We start from the raw sequence: 11,576 nt of genomic DNA, 5'->3' as shown, positions 1-11,576 counted from the left end.
CACCATAGGGGGTGGCCGGCCACCCCCATTTTGGGTAGGGGGTGGCCGAACCACCCCCATGGCCTATGGGGGAGCCACCCCCTACCCAAAATGGGGGTGATCGGCCAGCCACCCCCTTCTTTTATTTTATTTTTTTATTAATTTGTTTTTTAATTTAAAATAATATTTTATTATTATTTTTATTAGTGAGATATGTGTCCCATTTATAGCCATTGAATTTTTTAGAAGAAATCATAACCATGAACTGGATATTCTCCGGTCCATAATAGATTGGAGAGGATCCTGTTCCTGCAGATGTAGCCTTACTCTACTTAAAACACCCAAAGTCAGCCCATACGAAATAAGTGTAAAAAATATTATTATTATTATTTTACAAACTAATAAATAAAATAAAAATAAATTTTTTTTTTTTTTGTAAGAATAAAAATAATTCTTTTGATCATAAATAAATAATACAATTTCAAATGGAGAATAACTTTTTATAAAGAGTGTTATATCTTATAGTTATTTTTGTCTTTTCACTTTTTAAATGAACAAAAATATCCCTCCAATATATCTAACTAAATATTATCTAATTTAAATAAATTAAAACAAATCATAATTCGAAAAAATATGTTGTCCTAGCCGTTGGTTATTAAAAAAAAAAAATCGTTTTTAACAAGTTATTTTTTACGTTTACGACTGTTGGTTGGTTGATGGCTTTTGATTCTTTTATGACTGTTGACATTTGGTCATTATTTTGTCTTATTTATGACCTTTAAGAGAACCGTACAACACGTTTATTTATAAATGTCACCAAAAATAGTATTTTTTTAATCAACACTTGTTTGGTTCAAATGCATTTGGTATATTTGCCCAAAGACATTCGGTTTTTGAGGTTTTTTTTTTAACTATTATTTTTCTTTGTTCTTACCCCACTAACAACAATTTTATTGCAATTGCATTTTATCATCCACTTTATTAAAAGGGTTATTCTTTTGATATTTGTATTTGAAAGTGCGTCATTAACAAAAATAAATATTATAGTATAATTTTCAAAGATTGCATGTCAAAAAATCTATTTACACATAATTATATACTCTGAAAATATAAATTAACATTTAAAAATAACGCTCTTACATAATTCTATAGAATTACGAAATCTTTTATTACTTTAATTTTAATCTCTTATACTCTATTTATTTTATTATTAATTTTCAAATTATTATAATTTAATATCAACAAAAATACTTTGCCCCTTCAAAAATTTATTTTCCTAGAAAATATTATAGAATGTAATTAAACTATGTAGAGCAAGGGCATGTAGTAATGAAAAGTCAGTCAAGATCACGGGGGCTTAAATTGACATGTTCTTCTTCAGAGGCCTGAGAGATATTTTCTTAAGAAATTTTGAGAATATAATATCACATCAAATTTCAGAAGACAGGAGGCTGAATTTTTTTTTTTCAGGTATTAGGTAAATAAATGTCAGTTGACAGTGACCGTAGCACACTTATACAGAATATGGATAGTAGCTTTTGACTTTCCTCGAAAAATCGCTCATCTTATGACAATTTTCAAGGGAAAAAAAATTAATATAGTTATATATACTTTATTTGGCTTACAATGTATTCTACCCACCATCTCTTCACCTCATCATCTTGATTTTTTTTGTTTTTTTGTTTTTTTCTTTTTAAAAAAAAAGAAAGGCAAAGAGAGAAGAGATGGTGGGTAGATTGAAAAAAAGCATATCTCTTGATTTTATTTTAATAGTTTAAACTTATAAATAGGTGAATCGTAAATTTAAGTGTATATATTTTAGAAGAGAAGTGTAATATATTCATCTCTTATTATTTTTTGCAAATTTACCATTCAGTCTGGAAGACCACACATATAGGTCTCATTGATTAAATAGTAGATTTATTTATCTTTTGTATGGACATGGATAAAAGACGGGCAAAAGATGCAAACAAAACATTTTTCTTTTTAAGATGACAGTGAAAATTACAATTAGATTTTGAATCTAATGGTAATATTTATAGAAAAATACATTTTAACCCCCATTGAACTATGATATTTTTGCACTTATACCTAACTTTAAAAAGTGGCCCAAGGCGTGTCAAATTAGATTTTTCACCCAAAATACCCTTAAAGTTATTAAAAAATTAAAAAACAAAAAAAAAATGAAAACACCAAAAATGAGTTATCCTTTTCATCTTAGCCTCCTTAATTTTTTCTTTTCAAATGGATATTTTTATATATTTTTAATTTTATTTTTTAATAACTTTAAGCGTATTTTGGGGAGAATAAAATGCAAAAGCATTTAATTTGACATGCGGAGACTAGAGACTCGATATCACTTTTTTAAAGTTTGGAAGTGTAATTGATAAATGGATAATAGCTCGGAGGGTAAAACATATATATATTCCTATTTTGACTATTTAGTCAATGAGTTTGCATTTGAGATTATGTTTAGCATTTCTCTTTTACATTTATAAATTATTAGTAGAGATATTAGAAGTGGTGATAGAATTAGATCAATTAATTCTAATAAGTTGCAAATTCAATTTGACGACTTTGAATGTGCCCACTCGAAGCATAAAAAGAAAAAAAAGTAATCAAGAAATGTATTAGCTAAAGAGATAGAGAATAGAAGTTTAGGAGTAGAGATGGGAGGATTTTGATCCGGTATAGGTATTGCACCGGGTACAATATATGTTACATGGGCCATTTATTTAAAAAGAAACAATTCAGGTCTTGACAATAAATACCAAAAAAAGAATGGTAGAACAACCCCGTTTGTCCAAACGAGTGGCTCGGCCACCCAAAACCAACCATTTGGTGGGTGGTTTGAACTACCCTCATGGCCAAAGAGGTGGTTCGGTCGTCACCTCAACAGTCAGCCAAATCACTTTTTTGTTTTTTTTGTCACGATTTGAAATGTTTATTTAAAAGAGTAATGCTAGATATTAGAATTATATCCAACATTTATCCAACAATGCTAATGTGACACTTTTGACTGATCATTGAATTAGTTCTTATTAAATAAAAAAATTTAGTAATTAATTAATAGTGTCATGTCAGTATAATTGAATGAATGTTAAATAAAATTATAATATCTAACATTTTGCTATTTAAAATGAACGATATAAATAAAATGCATTGCACACGTGCAATATCCTAGGCCCTGTTTGGCAATGCCTTTAGGTTTTTTTTTTTTTTTTTTTTTTTTTTTTTGTATAAAAATTGATTGATGATACAAGAAAAAGTAAAAATGTTTGGTATGAAAAAGTGAAAAAATTTTGTTTTATAATAATTTTTTTATTTGAATAATAGTAAATAGTAATTAATATAATATAAAATATAAAAAATAAAAAATAAAAATGGTGAAAATTAAATTTTTTAGTAATAGTATCGTACCAATTTTTGGCCTTTGCCCAAACAGAGTATTGCATCGAATCTCAATCCGCTGATTGAAAATCTTGTATGGCAGTGGTGGTCGTCTCTTTCTCGATCTTGAATAATTGTTTATTGTTCAGCGTATGCTGGGAAAGTGGAAAACTGGAAACTTTTCCCTGCTTGTTTATTGGACAGAAAAGGGTGACAAAAACATGAAAAATGGGACGTAAAGGCAACTGAAAAGCATGGAATGTGAGTCACCCCTGTCAATTCAACAATGGTGCTGATGTTGCATGGGCCCTCTGTGTTCCTTCCCAAGCAAAAACATTTGAACAAACAGATTGCTACGGATTGAAGAAAAATGAGCAATCACTTTCTGCTTTTTCTTCTATCTCACCATTTTTTCTCTCACCTACTTTCATATCATCAATTGTGAAGATTACTACAAATTGAGAAAAGAGGGGAAAATTTTGACAATTGAAGCTTAATCATCAATCTTTCATTTATTGTGATGACAATCTTTTCTCTTTTTTCCTCCTTTCTGAGCATTGATGGCTGTCAATTTTGTAGCAATTCCATTATCAAAGAATAGATGGGTGTATTTGATAACCTCTTTTTAAGAGGTATTTTTGTATTTTGATTGACAGAATGTGATATAAATGTGAAAGATGCTTTGAGTTTTTTGTGTTAAAGGTTGTTTGGTAATATTTTAACTTCTTTAGTAGAAAGGAGAAAGGAAAAAGAGAGTGGGTTAGTAAACACACCCAATATTTACTGTAGATAACAAAACAAAAATTGAAAATTCCTAATGTCATGAAGACGTTTTGTGGAGAGAGCCATAATTTACTGCCAACTAAGGATAAAATTCCAAAATTTAGCAAGGTATAATCGAGGAACCTTCATTGCCCAATTTGCGAATTAGAAGTTGAAAGCACCAATCAGATTCTATGGAGTTGTTCATCAGTGATGGATGTTTGGGGTGCTTCACTACAAAAACAATTCACAATTAGTGACTCGCAAGAGATGACGTTTTAAGCCCCAAAAAAGGTAATTATTCATTTAGTGACATTTGAATAATGATGATTGCTAAATAACATAGACATGGGGTCAAGAAATTTTAAATAGTATTGTTTACTGTTCAAACGATGCTATTTAAAGTCGGTTTTTGCCGCACGTCACCTTCCAAATGGTGAGTTGCATTGTTCAAACAACACCTTCTAAAAGGTGACACCAGAACAATGATATGCCACCTTTTATAAGGTGACTTATACTATTCAAACGAAATTAAAAAAATATGGGGTTGCCCGCGGCCACCTCTGGGGTGGCTAGCTTCCTTGAGGGGGTGGTTAGTTCCCCTGAGGAGGTGGCCCGCGACCACCTCTATTTTTTAATTTTTTTGAATCAAATGTCCCGCTTAGGGCAATTTTGAGCGTCAAATTTTAAAAATTTTGTTAGTGTCGTTTGAACAGTTAAAAATTTTTTTAGTGATTCTTTTTTTTTTTTTTTTTTTCAAACGTCAGATTAGGAAACTTAGGATCGGTTGCGGCATAAGCTTTGGTAGCTTTTCAGCCACCTACTTTTAGCAAAGAGTTGGATTACAAAATATTATTTGGACACAAATTTCTTCTGAATTAGTTTAGAAAAAATTTCCTTCAACCTACTCTAAATAGGGGTGTAAACGAGCCGAGCTTGAGCGAGCTTCCCTTGTTCAGGCTTGGCTCGTTTAAATTTTACTCGAGCTCGAGCTCAAGGGCGAGCCAAAAAAATCGAGTTCGATTTAATAATAAGTCGAGCCGAGCCAGCTCGCGAGCTGGCTCTTATATTTAATGTTTTTGTTTTTTTTTTTAAAAAAAATTTAACTCCATGTACTCTTAAACGACTTAAGAAGTTAGTTTGCATATGAGTATTTGCTTAACCTGGCTAGTCGAGTATGGAGCTTGAGTCAATACAGCAAGACATTTGGTTTCAAAGAGAGAGGATATGCATCATTTTATAGATAATCAAACTTGGAGATTAATGTTTTTTTAACAATGTGGAACAAATTAACAGGTTGCATTTAGACTGCATTGGGACAACGCCCCCACAAAAAAATATTTTTTCAATGTCTCTCTCTCAATCCCTCTTACCAGTCACAGCGCATCTTCCACCTGAACTCTCATTTCCCACTCTCTCACTCTCGCTCATCAAACAGGTAGTGATAGTGTTTGGGTCTGTATGATTCTTTAATAGTTTATGCCTTTGGCAATCTCCCTCAATAGTTTCTGCTTGATTCTTCTTCCTTTTGTTTGGGTCTGCTCTAATTGAATCGATGCCTTTTTAATGATTGCTCTCTCTCTTTTTCTTTGATCACGAAGGGTTTAGAATTTTTCATTCTCTAACGCTTAAATATAAATGCAATTTTAAGATTTTAATAATGATGAGATTTATAATTAATTATGTATTACTTAGTTTATATATATATATATATATACATACACGAGCTTATACGAGCTTGCTCACGAGCTTAGCTGAGTCGAGCCGAGCTTGCTTCGTTTAATATTCGAGCTAGGATTTGTGTTCATGAAGTGTTTCATTTAATATTCGAGTCGAGCACAAGCCGAGCTTATGCGAGCCGAGCCCGAGCTTGCTCGCGAGACGCTTCGCTCACTTAACAGCCCCTAGGAGTAAGTGATCACAAGTGTCATTCAACATTTTTGAGTTTCTAAAAAATTGAATGTTTGGATTCCTAGATTGGTGGAATGACAATAAATGACTGTTAAAATATTAAGGAAAACATATGTGACATATGACACTTGACACTTATTAGACTAGATTGAAGGAAACCAGTTTGGAGGAAAATTCTGTCCATATTATTTTGGAAGGTAATGCGCTCCAAGCAGTAAATGTGGTTAATTTTACAAGTCGGAACTGGAGTAAATTTAGACAACTAGTGAAAGAAACTCGCATGGTTATAACTTTGATGTGTAGCTGAGAGATTAGTCACATTAGCATAGTCGCAAATATTGCGGCACATGGCTTAGCAAAGGCTAAAACAAGTCATAGATCAAGTTTGGATGGAAGAATTCTAGTTATATCTGTGTTTTATTCAAACAATCTGTTCTATTTTCTTGACTAAGGAATGAAAGAAACATATTTACTCAAAAATAGGTGTAACACCCCTGCTTCAAGTGGTATGATATTGTCTGCTTTGGATCAAACCCGCATGATTTTATTATTGGGTTTGCCCCCAAAATGCCTCATACCATTTAAAGAGAGTATATTTCATATAAACGCATCATCTTTTTCATGCCTAGGCAATGTAAGACGTCACATTCACCCCCTCTTAGTTATTAAACATAATTAAATTTTTTAATTAACAGTCTTACTGGAATTTTCTAATATGCTATTAGTTATGAAATATTTAAGAGATAGAATTATTAAATTACAAAATATTTCCAATGAGATGTCAATTACATCTATAGATTAGACTTAATGTTAGTGTATATACATTATTTTGAGAAAAGACTGGCCCAGAGCTTTTCTGTGCTCTTTTTTCCTGTTTGATTTGATTTGATGAAAATGATTTATTAGTCTTGTAGGTGCAAGTTAATGATGGACAATTGGATTCTTAAGGAGTGGTAATTATTTTGTTGACCATTGGGCCTCTTCAATGTCAAAATCCAAAGCATCTGGTGGGGAGGTATCCTAGTGGACACCATTAATGTTGCATAATGTTTAGGTGGGGACTAATCTCCATTTTCGGCCAAATAAAATGACGAACCAACCTTATAGCCTTTGAAAGTGGTTCCACTACCTCCTTAACTTTTCAGTTTTTTTTTTTTTTTAAAATATATATATATTTTTTATAAAATATGTGTTTTTATTTTTTATTTTTTATTATATATAATTCTTATATTTAAATTTTATGAGAGGTATTTTTTTTATTGGGAGAGACATTGATTCAATCAATAGTTTAGAAGGAACATTGGAAATAAGGTGGTACGTAGTTTGAGCGAGAGTACATGTACATTTCTTAATTAATAATCTTCAAATTGTTGAAGTAGAAGAAGGATGCTATCTTAGCTCAAAAAGATCCATATTAGGTTTCAATTGTTTCAACAAAAACATTTTAATTACTCGGTTGTTTTTTTTTATTTTTTGAGAAAACTCAATTTCTTAGTTGATGTCCTAAGAAAAAAAATACAAAATAAAATAATAAAGTTAAAAGTTTTGAATTTATGAACAATTTATTAATTTCATTATTTCAATTTTCTTATTGCAAAACTATTCACACACCAAAGACACACTTAACACAAACATAGTAAAAACAAAAAGCACACTAAAATAATAGAAAAAGAGAAGAAGACAAATTTCAATAACATAAACTATATCTTTCAATAAAACAATTCACTTCTCTTTCTCTCTTCCTGTATTTCTATGTCTGAATCCACCACATTTCTCTCTTCTTCTATTTTTTTTTTTTAAAAAAGAAATAATATTCATAAAAAACAAACAACTGATCTCAAAAATTATAATACAATTCTTAAGCGTACTTACCGAGTTCAATAGCAATACTCCTAAAATGGGTGACAATCATAACAAATTTTTCCTTACCATCTCGGCATGTTTCATTCTAAATTGTCTAATCTAGCTAGCACTACATGAACATGTTTTGGGTTTCAGAAAAATTTTTGAGTCGCTGAAGGTATTCAGTACAAACCCGAACAACATCAATAAAAAAACATGAAAACACGTACAGATTTCTATAAGCTACTTTATTTATCATGTTTTCTATAAAGTTCGCTTTGATACCACTTGTTGGGAATATGTTTGCAAAATCAAAGATTGCACATTGAAAAATAAAGATTCTCAAACCATGATCGAACTTTAAGAAGAACATGTGAAGAGATATGCTATTTAAAATTAAACTATTGAACAAGAATTACTTGAAGAATTCAACCACTCTTTGTCTTTTGGCCAAAATTTTGCTCATTTCTCCTTAGTGAAGAATGTGCAATATTAGAGATTATGAGACATTCAGATATTAATTTTCACCAATGACAATGACAAGGAGTGTGGTTGAGTAGTTTATTATTGAGTAGTTTATAGTATAAACTAAAGTAGAGATGATGTGTTTTGCAAGCGCTACATGCTTTAATTATTTATTTATTGGTTTAGCAGGAGAGAGAAGAGATATAGATCAGCAATGTCAGATTGTTAATCCTACTACCTAGTGGACGGCTAGGGTTGAAATTTTTTTTGATTTCGAAATCCAATGAAGTAAAACTTGGTGTCCTTGGAAAGCTAATCCAAAATTATACAATTTGATAGTTCATGAAAATTTTCCAATTCCAACATTTAGGGGTAAAAACGAGCTGTGAAGAAAAGATTGATCAAAGCTGAATTGCAAAAACATGCTTCAGTTCAAACGAGCCACTTACAGGTCAGAATGAGAATCATGAAATTGCACTATTTGGATCACCAACTTTCAGAATTTAGGGCTACTTTCTTAAGTGTATTTAAGGACTTCAAGAACATGAATTTTGTGAGGATGGGAGGCAATATTTTTCGAGAAAAAATAGTTTTTTCCTTTATGTGCTAAGAGAGAAAGTTTAGTTTTTTATGCTTTCATTTGTTTCTCTGTTAGCGTCTTTGTTGGAAACCATAAACGTTTATCAACAAAAACTAAAGCTTATCGGAGTTCCGATAAAGGAGACCAAGTAGAAGAATTGTTCTAGATGTTATGGGAGAGCTACTGCGGTAGAAGTCAAATGGGTCACTTGTCTTAAGCAAGATAATGTCAACTTCAAAGGTTTTGTAAGTGTGAACTTCTTGTAATCTTTATTCTTTTACAGTGAATTGATTTCTTGAGTTTGGCTGCCTCGGATTGGTTTTACTTTCGAAAAGTTTTTCAAAAGGTTTCCATTTCATCTCCAAAATTCCTGTGTTGATTATGTGGTGATTGATAAATATTGTGTGGCTTGATTTTATTTCATTGTTGTAGAATTTTTTACTAGCTAATTTGCTGTATGATTGAGTTTGGTTATAGTTGTTAATTTTTATATTTTGCATTATATTGTCAACATCTATTCAACCCCTCTTTTAGGTGTGTTTAGGTGTGTTTGGAGTTCTTTTAGGGCGACTAGAATGGTTAGGAATAGTATAAATTAAAGTTCTTCAAAAAAAAAAAAAAAAAAAAAAATAGTATAAATTAAAGTTGCTTCTAGATAATAAGAGCATTAGTACTAATGCTCTTATTAAAGTTGTTTCCTATAAGCTATACTATACTAGTATAGCTTATAGGCTACGAGTTACCCTCATTAATTCTGAGGTGGGTGTGAGACATTTTCTTCGTATTTGAAGGAATTATATGTGTAGTTTCTACTTTTGGACTGGATTGCTTAGGCCCGTTATTAATGTAGTTTATGGAACTACATGCGTACTTTAAATTACTTTTTTCACATTGTGGTTCTCTATCTTCATTAAGTTCGTGTCTTAATTAAGTGAACTATATGTGCATATTGTAGTTATAGCATCAATGCTCTGATGTCCTTATTAGTTGAAAAAGCACTTTTGGTGCATGGTGTGTGAAGGGGTTAAGGAGGTGGTTGCTGACTTCATAGATATATGATTGTGCGCCTCTCTAATTAAGCAATTGACGCAATCGGATGAAAAATAAAATAAAGATAAAAGACTGGTGTCTCACTAATCGGATAAATATGGCGTCTCACCACATGAAAAGAACAATCACAACTCTGAAGGAAGAAAACATTATTTTTTCAATATCATTATCTGTCTCCATAAGAGTACAAGAGTTTACTTAAATAGACTAACAAAATCTTAATCCTAATTTGATTGTCTTTTGGACTAAACCCATTAATAAATTATAAAATAACTCTAACCCTATTTTGGCTGACTCTCGGCCAAGCCCATTATTGAATTACAAAATACATTTAACTCTTACAATATAAAACCTAAATGATCACTAAAACTTAAATAAATCTAAAAACTAATTAATTCTTCTTCCTGCATGATCAGCAACCTTTCTGAATTTAATTAAATATCCACCCTGCTCCTCAAAGTAGGACTCTGCTATATCATAGTATGAACATGCCAAACCGGAAATCAAATGATTTGAGACAACTATCAAGTAACCTTAAATAACATCATGTGTCATCAAGTGATCGCGTAGTGGAAGACTTGGTAACAACAATGAAAGGTCTCTGTATCTTCTGACCAAAATGATAAAATAAGCCTCAGAATTACAGAACGATAAACTCCGAAAAGTATTTTGAGAAAATTCAGAGATTTGATAATAATTTAATTAAGTTGTGTCTTTTTCATTACAGACTAATATATATATAGAAAATACATACTTGTAGAGAAAGCAAACATACTCTTAGTGGTAAAAGTAAACATAATTATAGTAGAAAAAAAAAAAAAAAGATCAAATAAAATCTTCATCTTCGGGTCATGTTGAAACAGATGTAGCATCCTACATTATTAAGATAGACTCAGAGCTTCCAAACAGACATTATAATAACGATATCAATCAAATTTATCCAACCAAACCTGGCAATGCGAGCCATTCGCTTGGCATCTTCATCCCAACAAATTGTTTTCACTCTACAGCTTGGCTACCTAATAATTAAACGCCAAAATCTTTGACAGGGTGGAAGAAAGGACTCCACGACTTAGTGAATAAATTGTTATAAATCTGGATTATGTAATGAGCATAAGTATTCTTAACCGTTGAATACTAAACGTGGTTCTTTACACCAGGAATAAGAACCTGAATAAGTATCTGAAGCTCTCTCTCTCTCTCTCTCTCTATATATATATATATATATATAGTGCTAATCAATTATGGGGGGCTGATGTGTGTTATGTAATCATTGCAGGAGGCAGCACTTATTGAAGTAGATTCCCTTGGGTTTGAGGAAATGCAGAAAGAAACAAAGTGTCAGATCGATCTCCTACGGTCACGTTTACAATGATTATATGTTTCAGGTAAGATGGTTGTGTGGTACGTAGATATGTTTGGACTATATAGTGAGAATTTCTTTGCTCGTTTCTTCTCTCTCTAGATATGTTTTCTTATGCTTTAATGCTATTTTGCTGTTTAATTAGTTTATTTTCCTCTTGTTCCCGTCACAGTTTTATAACTTATATGTATGTTATATTTCTGTTGGGGTTTTAATATCAAAATTTGTGATGTG

The sequence above is a fragment of the Corylus avellana genome, chromosome ca7, assembly GCF_901000735.1.
Source record: "Corylus avellana chromosome ca7, CavTom2PMs-1.0".
Classification (NCBI taxonomy): Eukaryota; Viridiplantae; Streptophyta; class Magnoliopsida; order Fagales; family Betulaceae; genus Corylus; species Corylus avellana.
This window is presented reverse-complemented; position numbering follows the sequence as displayed.